The 15,498-nt window shown below is 46.5% G+C and overlaps 4 non-coding genes across 4 annotated transcripts; 2 read left to right on the top strand and 2 right to left on the bottom strand.

The window, feature by feature from the left end:
* Positions 1 to 1,309: 1,309 nt before the first annotated feature.
* On the bottom strand, positions 1,310 to 1,381 carry TRNAH-GUG (transfer RNA histidin (anticodon GUG)). Its single transcript has one exon. It is a non-coding gene; the product is annotated as a tRNA-His (tRNA).
* Positions 1,382 to 2,133: 752 nt separating this feature from the next.
* On the top strand, positions 2,134 to 2,207 carry TRNAN-GUU (transfer RNA asparagine (anticodon GUU)). The gene has a single exon. It is a non-coding gene; the product is annotated as a tRNA-Asn (tRNA).
* Positions 2,208 to 10,172: 7,965 nt separating this feature from the next.
* On the bottom strand, positions 10,173 to 10,246 carry TRNAN-GUU (transfer RNA asparagine (anticodon GUU)). Its single transcript has one exon. It is a non-coding gene; the product is annotated as a tRNA-Asn (tRNA).
* A 752-nt stretch (positions 10,247 to 10,998) lies between these two features.
* Positions 10,999 to 11,070, top strand: TRNAH-GUG (transfer RNA histidin (anticodon GUG)). The gene has a single exon. It is a non-coding gene; the product is annotated as a tRNA-His (tRNA).
* Positions 11,071 to 15,498: the final 4,428 nt, after the last annotated feature.

The following is a 15,498-nucleotide window of genomic DNA, read 5'->3' as shown; positions in this document are numbered from 1 at the left end:
TCAGCCTCCAATTTTCAACATAGCACCTAAAGATCAGTGTAGCAAGTTAGGGACCCTCCTTGGGACTCTATGACAAAAAGAGTATGAAGTGGAGTTCTCTGGTTGGGCCAATCTGGCAGATGAAAATGTTGAGATGGTGCCAAAAGTGCAGAAACAGCAGAACTGAAACCACTGGATCACTGAAATAGTCATAAGTAAAAGTTTATTGTGCCCAATTTAGGAATTGGGAGCGCTCAAACCAAATGTGGAATGAGGCTCAGAGTCATATTGTTATAAAGCAGCTCACAGAGTGAGGAGGCAGTGGCTGTTTATTCCTCACAGGGATTGGTTATAACACTCGAGTTTTACTGGTGATAGGGACCTGGTTAAAATCGCTTACCTCATGCCACTTTTGGGGAACAGTTTAAGTCTCATTGTGATTTTCAGAGCTGCTGACAAGCAGTGGCTCTAGTTAAGTCCACTTGTTTTGCAAAGTAATCTAAAGTAACACTTGCTTGTATAACGAAACTGGTTTGTCTGCTCAGGGAATTTTCAAGTCTGATCTCCATTTGTCTTTGACTTTGACAATTTCCCCTTTTGGTCATGTTCTCAGCCTGCTCCACCAGTGTAGTGTTACTCTCAGTTACCACTATAGATGTAGTCAGACAGAAGAATCATATATTCATTGTTTCCCCTGGTTGAGTCATCAGGATTGAGGGTCCTGTAGTCACGTTACCATAATTTATGTGGTTGTTGTTGAGTTCTTCCAGCTGTCCCATCCTGATGGATACCATTTGGCTTGTGAGTGGCCGCTGACAGGCATTTAAAATCTTTGAGCTTATACAACACAGAGAGGTTAATAGATGGCCCTAAGGAGAACCATAGACAAGGACTGAAAAAGTCCTCGGAGCACAGAGTCCCAGGAGCCAAGGTTTAACCAGCTAAACAGGTCTACAGAAGAGGTGTCACTTATCTGATGAAAAATTTTACCTGGTCTTTAAGATCTTTTAGATTTTGAGTAACACAGAAACAGTATTTTTCATCAGTTGTGCCACTGAGCCTCCTGCTGAGCAGTCGCGCATCAAGGACGCTCCTCTTTCGGAGTACCACTGAAGATAAACCATTTACTTCAGTTTACTTCGGCTCAGCCAAGGAACGGAGAACGTCCCCATCCCCATGTTAGAGCACTGTAGGATTTCCTTCCCTTCTGACCGCCTCGCTCCTGGTATACGGTGGAAAAAGCTGCTCTCTGGCCCCCAGGTAAGGGGCGCAGCCCGGTGCAGGATTCAATACATAGTAAAAGCAAAACGCCAGGCATGACAGACAACAGTGCCGTGACTCGGATTCGAACCGAGGTTGCTGCGGCCACAACGCAGAGTACTAACCACTATACGATCACGGCGCGCCACAGTCCCAGGGACAGCTTCTGCCCTTGCTGTATGCATTTTCATGTAATATCATTCCAATTATGTCGCTGCTTTGTCCTTGCACAACTGCGGGTACTCCTATTCTTCTCTCCTCTATGCATGCTCTTCGTTTTACCCCCCCCCCTTCCTTCCTTTCAATTCTGATATATGATTTAAAAAAAAAAAATCAAACGAAAAAATTTTCACCTCCCCAAATCTGACCCACGCCTCTGCACAGGCCTCCTGGGAAGTCTCATTGTCCTCGTCCACGCTTCCGCCTCTTCATCTTTACCCCTTTCCACCATCCCTCACCCCCTTTTGCCGGGTCCCTCCCGCCACCGGCCGCAGCCGAGCCGAGGGGAGTGAGTGGAGCGCCGGCGGCGCAGATGGTCGGGTGAAGGCGGAGCAAACGGGAGGAGCCGTCCGTCACCGGAGTGCACGGGGCGTTCAGCTTCCCTTGGGCCCCACTCGGCCCAGGCCCGGGGGGTCGCGGCCCCAGGCGTCTCCGTGGTGCTGGCAGCTGAGGCGGGTGTGGAGCAAGGCGGGGCGAGGCCGCTTGGCTGCCCTTCTGCCTCCGGAATCACGCAACGCTCGGGTCTCAAAGGCGACGCACACGCTGCGCCGACTCCGCCTGTCGGGTTTTCCGAGGCTCTGGAGCCGGCACTGCTGTCCTGCAAGGGCGGGTGGCTCGGCCTAGCGTTGAATCAGCGCCTGCTCTGTTGGGGGGACTGTCGTAGGACTTCTGCGTGTCTCTGTGGCGCAATCGGTTAGCGCGTTCGGCTGTTAACCGAAAGGTTGGTGGTTCGAGCCCACCCAGGGACGAGTGTCTCGCCTTTTTAGGCTGTAGACGTGTTTGCAGTTGTTCCTACTCTGCACGTCCTCTCAGGTAAAGGCGGAGAGAGGCCTCCTCCGCTGGTACCCTCCTGTTCTCTGTGTCTTGTGCCCAAAGGGGGCACCTAAGTCAACATCAAAGGTCATCACAGGTCCTCGCGGAAGAGCTCGGGAGGAAAACAGGTCTCTGGGAGTACGGAAATCCCTGAGAGAGTACACACATCGTCGTGACTCGAAGTTCTTTTTCACAATGTAGTTTCTTCCATCATTGGTTTGGACTAGTATTTAACCCTTTCCATACACTTTTTAAATTCACCTCTTCCAGCCTGGGCGACGCTTTGGGCTCTGAGGCCTGACCACAAGGGAACTGGTCTGTCTTCCCTTCTGGTGTAGCTTTAGCACTGTGTGCGGCAGAGCCAAGGACATGCTCTTTCCGGACCTCGGTTTCCTTCTGAGTAAGGGGCGCCCTTGGCTCTCAGCAGGTGAGGAGCGGAGCCGGTCTGCGCCCTGATCGCTGAACTGGCTCAAGCGGCTCTCCTGACAACGGCACGTGTACAGGCTCCTTTTCGTGCCCAGACCAGCTTGACCGGGGGAGCACGAGGCTCCGTCTCCGTGCCTTTGCCTGGAGACCCGGCTTCTTCGGTTGGTTTTCTTTTGTTCCGTCACGCAAATCAACCAGATCCGCAAGTGTGCTGGGAGGGGGAAAGCCAAGTGTGCTTCACAGGAAAGACGTTCTTGGTTTTGAGAGACATGCTACCTGTCAGCCTGTAGAGAAGATTTCGGCGACAGATGAGAAGGTTAGGGGCTCTCTGGATCTCAAGGTAGGCTGAAGTCAGCCTAGTCCTGCGCCCGCCTTGGACTCACTGACTGTGTCCTGGTCTCCAATGTGACTCAGAGCAGACAACCGAGGCCGGTTTCCTAGCGCTGAGTAATTGAAGTTGTGCCACGTTTCTTGTGAATGGAAAATGCAGCTGCGGCTGCACCTCCACGCCCCCTCCCCTCCTTTTGTTTTTCAAAGGAGAAGGTAACGTGCAGGAAAAAGCAGCATGTTTTCGCTCGGTTTCGGGCCGGAGACCGTCCGTGTGAGAGGCAAACATGATGACCACTACACTACAGAAACAAAGCACGTGGTAACAAGGATATACGTAAGGAAACCTTAGGTCCTGCCACAACCGGTCGAGACACACCCTTTTTTAACTGAAAAATGTCCCAGGAAGCACCAGAGTCCTCGGGCAAGGAGACTGCTGCTCCGGAGAGGCCGTGGCTCAGGGTTTCGTGCCAGCCCCGAAGCGGGGACCCTGGGACCACACAGTTTGACTTCGGGGTCCCGGATCACACACAGGGTTTCCACTTTCAGGACTAGGCGCCCCTGTGCAGGAGTCGCCCCGGCTGATCCCAGCTCCCGGAAGCTGCAGGAGCCGGCGGGTGGGTGCGTCTGAGCCTCATGCGCCCCCCGCCGCCCAACAGTGTGGACGTCGCCCCTGCAGGGCTGTGGACCTGCGCCTCGGTGCCCTTTTCATGCCCTTTTCAGCGGTCTCTCGGCTGTCGGCAAATGACCGGTGCTTCGAAATCTCCGAGAAACCCTAGGACCAGCTCTCTCCTCTGCTCTAATGCGCCGGACCTGCGCGTTCTTTCCTCGCAAGCCCTTTCGCCTTAGCGCTTCTCTGCTGTCCTCTCAGCAAAAGCAGATCTCTTTGATATCCTGTGGGCAAAAGAGGTCCCTCTGGTTCCTGCCTGGGCTGATTTAAAGCCATTGAGAGAGGCCTGTGGCCGTGATGGCCATGACCACCTAACAGAGTGCGGTAAAATCTAGGCCATGGGACAGAGCGACGGCAGGCATAATGGCCAAGAGCAAGGGCTCTGAGGCACACTGCCTGGGTTTGAGTGCTGCCTCTCACCATCACAGGGCTGGGACCCTTGGAAATTTAGTTCAACCTGACAGTGCCTCTGTGTTCTTCTCTGCAACAAGGGATCTTAACAACCTATACTCAGAATCTGAGGGTCATTATGTGGACTAAATCAATTATTACACAGTCAAGCACTGAGGAACCATGCTGGTCTTAGGGTAAAGCTCTGAGAAATCTGTTATCATTGTTATTATTTTGTGTTTTTTTCCTAGTTCTCATGGTACCACTGCCGACTTTCAACATGCCCCAGAATAAATTAGGACTATGTTAGCGACCAGCATCTTGAAAACTAGTTACTTGATGATTTGTTTTTTTTAAGATTGGCACCTGAGCTAACATCTGTTGCCAATCTTCTCTCTTTCTTTTTTTCCCTCTCTTTTTCTTCTCCCAAAAGCCCCGAGTACATAGTTGTACATTCTACTTGTGAATGCCTCTTGTGCTATGTGGGAGGCCACCTCAGCAAGGCCTGATGAGCTGTTCCATGTCCGTGCCCAGCATCTGAACTAGGGAATCCCTGGGCTGCCGAACCAGAATGCACGAATTTAACCACTCTGCCTCGGGCTAGCCCCACATGGTGATTTTGATGGTAATTTGACTGACAATGGAGACACCGCAGCAGGGGACTGGACCCAGCTTCATCAGATTCATGGACCTTAGACAGATATGCTGATCCTTTAGCTCACAATAGACTATATTTTGCACATGCTTCTAGCAAGAGCTTTTAATATCCAGTCACATTACTGCAAATATTATAAGAAACATCCAGCTATGTACCAGAGATTGCATCTTTTGAATTCGTTTTTTGGTTTCATTTTATTTTTAAGAAACTAAAGGAAGAAAATATAACTGATCTGGGAATTGTAGAAGATTTCTTCTTTCAGTTATGATGGAGTTTTTGTAGTAAGCCAGCATTCATCTTGAAAACAACTAAATAAAGGATTAAACAAATTCTGTTTGAAGTCTTTGGAGAAATACTAATGCAGCTAGGACCACAGGATCAACTCCAGAGAGAGAGGAGCTCATTGGAATGAAACTATTTCTCTACCTATTCCCCTTAGGGCATTTGTCACTTGTTGGCAAGGAACAAGAGACTGAGAAGCTGGGGAGAGGGCACCTGTTAAGAGTCAGAGAAAACAGCAGCACTTTAAGTCATCTCATGGATCCGGAGAGAAAAGAAGAAGAAACTGATATCGAACCTGAAGTGAGTTCACACACTCATTGCTCAGCAAGCCAATATCTGACACCAGGGGTAGTGGAAAAAAGTAGGAACTTTATTATTGCACAGCACTGAGCAAGGAGGGAGGGCAGCTAATGCTGAAATCCCAAGCTCCCTGAAAAGCTAAAAGGAAGGGTTTTTATTTAGGGTTTTAGGTAGGGGAGGGGGAGCATAGGGCCCTGCTGGTGAGCAGCTTTCCCACCAGCCTGTATCTCTTTTCGAGGAGGAGATAACGAATCCAGGTGCTTGTCCTTGGCAGTGTCTGTTTCCATGGAGGACAGTGGATTCTGGAGCCAGGAAGCCAGGGAGTAGGCAGGGAATGAGTGTTTTGGTTTAACCCCATATATACTTGGTTTAATATAGGGAAACGGATATCAGGGTTGATATCAAAACGACTTGGAATTGTCCAAGTATTCAGACTTGAGGAGTCAAGATCCTGGAGTGGGTTGGTAAGTGAGCTGGATGCTTGGTACAAGATTTTCCCTGAAAACATTTGCAAATTAAGCAACGTGCATGTAAGAGGCTACAAAGGCAAGCAGAGTGTGGCTGAAAAAGAGTGGAATTTTCAGCAGTATCATGGTGCTCAGGGGATAAAAATTGAAGTTCAGGACTCATCAAAAAGGAGGGGCCAAGGAAATCCCCTAAAGACTCAGGTAGGAGCCCTGGCTGGATACAGCATAGCAGTGTGAGCAAACTAGCTGTAGGCTGATGCTTCCCATGAGTGCAAATAAGCTGCAAGTTGGCTTAATCAAGGATGGATTGGACTGAGGTGATCTGCCCTTCTGCTGTCTGCTGGAGGAGAGGGTGAATAATCTTCAGAGAAAGCTGACATCATTCAAACTATCCATCATTTTTCACACAACAGGTTCATCATTCAATCACTATTCTAGGACTCTAAAGGAACAGAAGCTAGAGAGAAAAAGCAAACCATGGAAACTGGCTCACAAGTGATTGAGGTGTTGAAGTTATCAGACAGAAACATGAAATGACATTTTTAGCTGCTCAGAAAATAGATGACACGATAAAAATTCTTTCACCAGAGAAAGAGAATCTATTTTTAAAGTCAATGAAAATTATAGACATAATATATGTAATAGTTAGCATTTTAAAAAGTCAATGGATTAGTGTGATAGCAGTTTGGACTGACTTGCAGATTGATTATTAACCTGAAAATAGGTATCTAGCAAGAAACTCTCCACAGAGTTGAATCATAGAGATCTAAAAGGGATAAAAATTAAGAAAACAGTGTAAAAAAGGTATGAGTTATGTCATAAAGACCTAACATGAATGCAATTAAAGTCTCAGAGGTTGGAGCAGTCAGAAAATGAGATAGAAACAATATTGAAAGATATTACTGACAGGTAAGGAAAAAACAGTATGATCTATCAAACCATCTGTGCAAGAAGATCTGTGAACTCCAACTAAGATAAGGACAAGACAACTACACCCCAAATGGCTGAACATCAAAGACAGATGAAAAATTCATAGCAGCACCCAGAGGGGAGAAATTCCTACTACACTGACCAAAGACTGGGAGCTGAATTCTCAGCAGAAAAAAAAAAAAAGACACTATTGAAGGGCTAAGGCTGTAATTTCCAACCCACTATGCACTGCTAATCCCTGACAGAATATCTTTCAAGGGAAAGTGAAGTGAAGACCTGACCACATAAGCAGCAGACCCTAACCAAAGGAAATGCAAAAGGTCACTCTTTAGGCAGAAGTTAAATGATCCCCAGGGAAATGTGGAAAATGAAGGAAGGAATGAAGAGAAATGGATAAGTTAAATACGTGGTTAAGTGAAATAAATATTACTATTCAAATAATAATAATAATGTCTATGTGATTTAAAATAGATGTTGCAGTAAAATTAATGCCAATAACTCAAAAATCAGGAGAGTAAAAGGAATTAAGATGTTCCAAAGTTCTAGCACTGTCTAGGAGATGTAAAAATTCTAATTTATATTAGAGTCTTCACAGATTTTACAGAATACATAAAAGTAAATATATATATGTATATCAGAGTAAAATCAAGAACTAAAGTATTCTTTTAGAGAATTCTGTAGTTTTAAAAATTAAACTTTATTTTTGATGTTAAAAATTTGAAAAGCATACAGCATAACATAATAAATGTATAAAACCTTGTAATTATCAGCCTGACGAATGTATAGAACATTTCCATCAACCCAGGAAGTTTCCCTTCAAATTTCCTCAGAGGGAGCCACTCTTCTGATCCGACCCTTCATGGAAGTCGACTTCCACAGGAGTACGAGAAAGGTACACTAAAAAAGATGTGTTTTAGGAGTTGAAAAGCATTTTTTTTGATAGGCATCTTTTGCTGAACGTACTGTTTGGGGGGATTATGAATGTTATTGCCTCATCTGTAGTTTGGTTGTTTTTCCTGTGGAGTATTAATCCCTTATATGAATATACAATGGTTTGCATATCACTTCTGCCCATGAACATTTGGATTTTGTCCAGTTTTTGCCTAGCATAAATGACATTGCTATGAACAGTTTTGTAGAAGGCTTTTCGGATGTATGCATTCATTTTTCTCGGGAAGTAAATAGAAGCACCTACATTAGTAGGTAACAAGGTAGGTATACTTTTTAACTTCGTGAGAAACTGCCAAATATTAAGAAAGTGCTTGTGCTAAATTAAGCCAATGTCATACACACTAAGATGGGGGAGGACAGAGAAAACTTTAAAAATCTATTTTTTGAGGTTTCTCCTCTTCACCTTCTTCCAAATACTTAATGGCAGCTATGAAGTTGGCTTTGGTCACACCACGTGTCAGCACCAGACTATTCAGGTCTGGCAGCAGAGCCATGGAGAGATACTCCAAGGCAGCCCACCCAAGTCTCAGAATCACAGACGTCAGGTAGGAATAGACGCCAATGAAATGAGGAGGGTCAGGCGATTCCTCCCTCCCCAGTCACAGCTGTGCCGCTCTTCAGCTCTGTGCCACTAAAAGCGGTTTCCTGGGCGTACTTGCCGTCGCTCTGTCCCATGGCCTAGATTTTACCGCACTCTGTTAGGTGGTCATGGCCATCACGGCCACAGGCCTCTCTCAATGGCTTTAAATCAGCCCAGGCAGGAACCAGAGGGACCTCTTTTGCCCACAGGATATCAAAGAGATCTGCTTTTGCTGAGAGGACAGCAGAGAAGCGCTAAGGCGAAAGGGCTTGCGAGGAAAGAACGCGCAGGTCCGGCGCATTAGAGCAGAGGAGAGAGCTGGTCCTAGGGTTTCTCGGAGATTTCGAAGCACCGGTCATTTGCCGACAGCCGAGAGACCGCTGAAAAGGGCATGAAAAGGGCACCGAGGCGCAGGTCCACAGCCCTGCAGGGGCGACGTCCACACTGTTGGGCGGCGGGGGGCGCATGAGGCTCAGACGCACCCACCCGCCGGCTCCTGCAGCTTCCGGGAGCTGGGATCAGCCGGGGCGACTCCTGCACAGGGGCGCCTAGTCCTGAAAGTGGAAACCCTGTGTGTGATCCGGGACCCCGAAGTCAAACTGTGTGGTCCCAGGGTCCCCGCTTCGGGGCTGGCACGAAACCCTGAGCCACGGCCTCTCCGGAGCAGCAGTCTCCTTGCCCGAGGACTCTGGTGCTTCCTGGGACATTTTTCAGTTAAAAAAGGGTGTGTCTCGACCGGTTGTGGCAGGACCTAAGGTTTCCTTACGTATATCCTTGTTACCACGTGCTTTGTTTCTGTAGTGTAGTGGTCATCATGTTTGCCTCTCACACGGACGGTCTCCGGCCCGAAACCGAGCGAAAACATGCTGCTTTTTCCTGCACGTTACCTTCTCCTTTGAAAAACAAAAGGAGGGGAGGGGGCGTGGAGGTGCAGCCGCAGCTGCATTTTCCATTCACAAGAAACGTGGCACAACTTCAATTACTCAGCGCTAGGAAACCGGCCTCGGTTGTCTGCTCTGAGTCACATTGGAGACCAGGACACAGTCAGTGAGTCCAAGGCGGGCGCAGGACTAGGCTGACTTCAGCCTACCTTGAGATCCAGAGAGCCCCTAACCTTCTCATCTGTCGCCGAAATCTTCTCTACAGGCTGACAGGTAGCATGTCTCTCAAAACCAAGAACGTCTTTCCTGTGAAGCACACTTGGCTTTCCCCCTCCCAGCACACTTGCGGATCTGGTTGATTTGCGTGACGGAACAAAAGAAAACCAACCGAAGAAGCCGGGTCTCCAGGCAAAGGCACGGAGACGGAGCCTCGTGCTCCCCCGGTCAAGCTGGTCTGGGCACGAAAAGGAGCCTGTACACGTGCCGTTGTCAGGAGAGCCGCTTGAGCCAGTTCAGCGATCAGGGCGCAGACCGGCTCCGCTCCTCACCTGCTGAGAGCCAAGGGCGCCCCTTACTCAGAAGGAAACCGAGGTCCGGAAAGAGCATGTCCTTGGCTCTGCCGCACACAGTGCTAAAGCTACACCAGAAGGGAAGACAGACCAGTTCCCTTGTGGTCAGGCCTCAGAGCCCAAAGCGTCGCCCAGGCTGGAAGAGGTGAATTTAAAAAGTGTATGGAAAGGGTTAAATACTAGTCCAAACCAATGATGGAAGAAACTACATTGTGAAAAAGAACTTCGAGTCACGACGATGTGTGTACTCTCTCAGGGATTTCCGTACTCCCAGAGACCTGTTTTCCTCCCGAGCTCTTCCGCGAGGACCTGTGATGACCTTTGATGTTGACTTAGGTGCCCCCTTTGGGCACAAGACACAGAGAACAGGAGGGTACCAGCGGAGGAGGCCTCTCTCCGCCTTTACCTGAGAGGACGTGCAGAGTAGGAACAACTGCAAACACGTCTACAGCCTAAAAAGGCGAGACACTCGTCCCTGGGTGGGCTCGAACCACCAACCTTTCGGTTAACAGCCGAACGCGCTAACCGATTGCGCCACAGAGACACGCAGAAGTCCTACGACAGTCCCCCCAACAGAGCAGGCGCTGATTCAACGCTAGGCCGAGCCACCCGCCCTTGCAGGACAGCAGTGCCGGCTCCAGAGCCTCGGAAAACCCGACAGGCGGAGTCGGCGCAGCGTGTGCGTCGCCTTTGAGACCCGAGCGTTGCGTGATTCCGGAGGCAGAAGGGCAGCCAAGCGGCCTCGCCCCGCCTTGCTCCACACCCGCCTCAGCTGCCAGCACCACGGAGACGCCTGGGGCCGCGACCCCCCGGGCCTGGGCCGAGTGGGGCCCAAGGGAAGCTGAACGCCCCGTGCACTCCGGTGACGGACGGCTCCTCCCGTTTGCTCCGCCTTCACCCGACCATCTGCGCCGCCGGCGCTCCACTCACTCCCCTCGGCTCGGCTGCGGCCGGTGGCGGGAGGGACCCGGCAAAAGGGGGTGAGGGATGGTGGAAAGGGGTAAAGATGAAGAGGCGGAAGCGTGGACGAGGACAATGAGACTTCCCAGGAGGCCTGTGCAGAGGCGTGGGTCAGATTTGGGGAGGTGAAAATTTTTTCGTTTGATTTTTTTTTTTTAAATCATATATCAGAATTGAAAGGAAGGAAGGGGGGGGGGTAAAACGAAGAGCATGCATAGAGGAGAGAAGAATAGGAGTACCCGCAGTTGTGCAAGGACAAAGCAGCGACATAATTGGAATGATATTACATGAAAATGCATACAGCAAGGGCAGAAGCTGTCCCTGGGACTGTGGCGCGCCGTGATCGTATAGTGGTTAGTACTCTGCGTTGTGGCCGCAGCAACCTCGGTTCGAATCCGAGTCACGGCACTGTTGTCTGTCATGCCTGGCGTTTTGCTTTTACTATGTATTGAATCCTGCACCGGGCTGCGCCCCTTACCTGGGGGCCAGAGAGCAGCTTTTTCCACCGTATACCAGGAGCGAGGCGGTCAGAAGGGAAGGAAATCCTACAGTGCTCTAACATGGGGATGGGGACGTTCTCCGTTCCTTGGCTGAGCCGAAGTAAACTGAAGTAAATGGTTTATCTTCAGTGGTACTCCGAAAGAGGAGCGTCCTTGATGCGCGACTGCTCAGCAGGAGGCTCAGTGGCACAACTGATGAAAAATACTGTTTCTGTGTTACTCAAAATCTAAAAGATCTTAAAGACCAGGTAAAATTTTTCATCAGATAAGTGACACCTCTTCTGTAGACCTGTTTAGCTGGTTAAACCTTGGCTCCTGGGACTCTGTGCTCCGAGGACTTTTTCAGTCCTTGTCTATGGTTCTCCTTAGGGCCATCTATTAACCTCTCTGTGTTGTATAAGCTCAAAGATTTTAAATGCCTGTCAGCGGCCACTCACAAGCCAAATGGTATCCATCAGGATGGGACAGCTGGAAGAACTCAACAACAACCACATAAATTATGGTAACGTGACTACAGGACCCTCAATCCTGATGACTCAACCAGGGGAAACAATGAATATATGATTCTTCTGTCTGACTACATCTATAGTGGTAACTGAGAGTAACACTACACTGGTGGAGCAGGCTGAGAACATGACCAAAAGGGGAAATTGTCAAAGTCAAAGACAAATGGAGATCAGACTTGAAAATTCCCTGAGCAGACAAACCAGTTTCGTTATACAAGCAAGTGTTACTTTAGATTACTTTGCAAAACAAGTGGACTTAACTAGAGCCACTGCTTGTCAGCAGCTCTGAAAATCACAATGAGACTTAAACTGTTCCCCAAAAGTGGCATGAGGTAAGCGATTTTAACCAGGTCCCTATCACCAGTAAAACTCGAGTGTTATAACCAATCCCTGTGAGGAATAAACAGCCACTGCCTCCTCACTCTGTGAGCTGCTTTATAACAATATGACTCTGAGCCTCATTCCACATTTGGTTTGAGCGCTCCCAATTCCTAAATTGGGCACAATAAACTTTTACTTATGACTATTTCAGTGATCCAGTGGTTTCAGTTCTGCTGTTTCTGCACTTTTGGCACCATCTCAACATTTTCATCTGCCAGATTGGCCCAACCAGAGAACTCCACTTCATACTCTTTTTGTCATAGAGTCCCAAGGAGGGTCCCTAACTTGCTACACTGATCTTTAGGTGCTATGTTGAAAATTGGAGGCTGAGGGAGAGCTGACTTTTTCTGCATATGAAAGAAGAGGAGGAAGAGGCAGAAATACAGAGAGGGGAAAAATAGGCAGGAACCAGAAAACCGATTTTTTTCCCAGTAAATAACTAACTCTTTATTGGTAGATACACTTTTTGAGAGATGAGTTACTATTAATTAATTATATTGCATGCCCATACTAAGTATTTGAAATAGTTGTAGTTTCTTTTGGTGTGACATAGATTCTCTAGGGGCCAGTCTGGTGGCCCAGTGGTTAAGTGCGCACGTTCTGCTTTGGCAGCTCAGGATTCTCAGGTTGGGATCCCGGGTGTGGACACGGCACCGCTTGGCAAGCTATGCTGTGGTAGGTGTCCCACATATAAAGTAGAGGAAGATGGGCACAGATGTTAGCTCAGGGCCAGTCTTCCTCAGCAAAAAGAGAAGGATTGGCAGCAGATGTTAGCTCAGGGCTAATCTTACTCAAAAAAAAAAAAAAAAAAACATAGATTCTCCATCACACGGTCATGTTAAGGTTTCAATCAATATTTTTTTTCCAAGTAATTTTATTGGGATTATAATGGTTTCTAACATTGTGTAATTTCGCGTGTACATTATTATTTATCAATTCCTGAATACACTTCATCGTGCTCACCCCCAGTAGTCTAATTTTTACCCGTCACCATACATATGTGCCCCTTTATCCCTTTCACTCACCCCCCCAAACCCCCTTCCCCTCTGGTAACCACTAATCTATTCTCTTTATCCATGTATTTGTTATCTTCCACATATGAGTGAAATCATGCAGTATTTGTCTTTTTCTCTCTCGTTCATTTCAAGAAACATCGTACCCTCAAGTTCCATCCATGTTGCTGCAAATGGGATGATTTTGTCTTTTTTATGGCTGAGTAGTATTCCATTGTACATATATACCACGTCTTCTTTATCCATTCATCCCTTGATGGGTACCTGGGTTGCTTCCACATCTTGGCTATTGTGAATAATGCTGCAATGAACATAGGGGTGCATAAATCTCTTTTGATCATTGACTTTATGTTCTTTGGATAAATACCCAGTAGTGGGATAGCTGGATCGTATGGTATTTCCATTTTTAATTTTTTGAGAAATCTCCATAATTGTTTTCCCTGTTGGCTGAACCAGTTTACATTCCTACCGGCAGTGTATGAGGGTTCCCTTTTCTCCACAACCTCTCCAACATTTGTTGTTTTTTGTCTTGTTGATTACAGCCATTCTGACTGGTGTAAGGTGATATCTCATTGTAGTTTTGATTTGCATTTCCCTAATAATATGTGATGTAGAGCATCATTTCATGTGTCTGTTGGCCATCTGTATATCTTTTTTGGAAAAATGTCTGTTCAGGTCCATTTTTTGATTGGATTGTTTTTTGTTGTTGTTGTTGAGTTGTATGAATTCTTTCTATATTTTGGAGATCAACCCCTTATCTGATAAATGATTTGCAAATATTTTCTCCCAGTTGGTAGGTTGTCTTTCCATTTTGTTCATGGTTTCCTTTGTTTTGCAGAAGATTTTTAGTCTGATGGAGTCCCATTTGTTTACTTTTTCTTTTGTTTCCCTTGCCTAAGTAGACATGGTATCAAAAAGATGTGGCTAAGATAATGTCAAAGAGTGTACTGCCTATATTTTCTTCTAGGAGTTTTATGGTTTCGGGTCTTACATTCAAATCTTTAATCCATTAAGAGTTAATTTTTTACATATGGTGCAAGATAATGGTCTACTTTTATTCTTTTGCATGTAGCTTTCCCAATGCAGTTTTCCCAATGCAGTTTATTGAAGAGACTTTTCTTTCTCCATTGTATGTTCCTGGCTCCTTTGCCAAAGACTGTCTATAGATGTGTGGTTTTTATTTATTTGTTTATTAGGAAGATTGGCCCTGAGCTAATATCTGTGCCCATCTTCCTCTACTTTATATGTGGGACGCCTGCCACAGCATGGCTTGATAAGCAGTGCATAGGTCTGCACCCAGGATCCAAACTGGCGAACGCTGGGCTGCTGAAGTGGAACATGTGAACTTAAATTCTGGGCCATCAGGCCGGCCCCCAGATGTGTGCTTTTATTTCTGGGGTTTCAATTCTGATTTATTGATCTGTTTGTCTTTTTTTGTGCCAGTACCATGCTGTTTTGATTACTATAGCTTTGTAGTGTCTTTTGAAGTCAGAGATTGTGATGCCTCAAGCTTTGTTCTTTTTCTCAGGATTGCTTTAGCTATTCAGGGTCTTTTGTTGTTCCATATAAATATTTGGGTTCTTTGTTCTATTTCCATGAAGAATGTCATTGGGATTTTGATTGAGATTGCATTGAATCTGTAGATTGCTTTAGGTAGTATGGACAATTTAACTGTGTTTACTCTTCTGACCCATGAACATGGAATATCTTTCCATTTCTTTATGTCTTCTCCAATTTCTTTCAATAACGTCTCATAGTTTTTAGTCTACAGGTCTTTCACCTCTTTGGTTAAGTTTATTCCTAGGTGTTTTATTCTTTTTGTTGTGATTGTGAAAGGAATTGTGTTCTTGATTTCTCTTTCTGCTAGTTCATTGTTAGCGTATAGGAATGCAACTGATTTTTTTAAATTGATTTTGTACTCTGCAACTTTGCTGTAGTTGTTGATTTTTTCTATAGTTTTCTGGTGGATTCTTTAGGGTTTTTTTTTTTTATATAGAGAACCATGTCATCTGCAAATAGCGAAAGTTTCACTTCTTTCTTCCCAATTTGAATTCCTTTTATTTTTTTTCTTGCCTAATTGCTCTGGCAAATACCTCCAGTACTATATTGAATAGGAATGGTGAGAGTGGGCACCCTTGTCTTGTTCCTGTTCTCAGAAGTATGGCTTTCAGTTTTTCACCATTAAGTATGGTGTTGGCTGTGGGTTTGTCATATATGGCCTTTATTATGTTGAGGTACTTTTCTTCTATACCCATTTTATTGAGAGTTTTTATCATAACTGGATGTTGGATCTTGTCAAATGCTTTCTCTGCATCTATTGAGATGATCATGTGATTTTTTTATTCCTCATTGTGTTAATGTGGTGTATCACATCGATTGATTTGGGGATATGGAACCATCCCTGCGTCCCTGGAATAATTCCCACTTGATCATGAT

This window comes from Equus caballus, chromosome 5, assembly GCF_041296265.1.
Source record: "Equus caballus isolate H_3958 breed thoroughbred chromosome 5, TB-T2T, whole genome shotgun sequence".
In the NCBI taxonomy this organism is placed as follows: Eukaryota; Metazoa; Chordata; class Mammalia; order Perissodactyla; family Equidae; genus Equus; species Equus caballus.
Note: the sequence above shows the minus strand (reverse complement) of the source record. Positions and strands in the feature narration are given on the sequence as shown.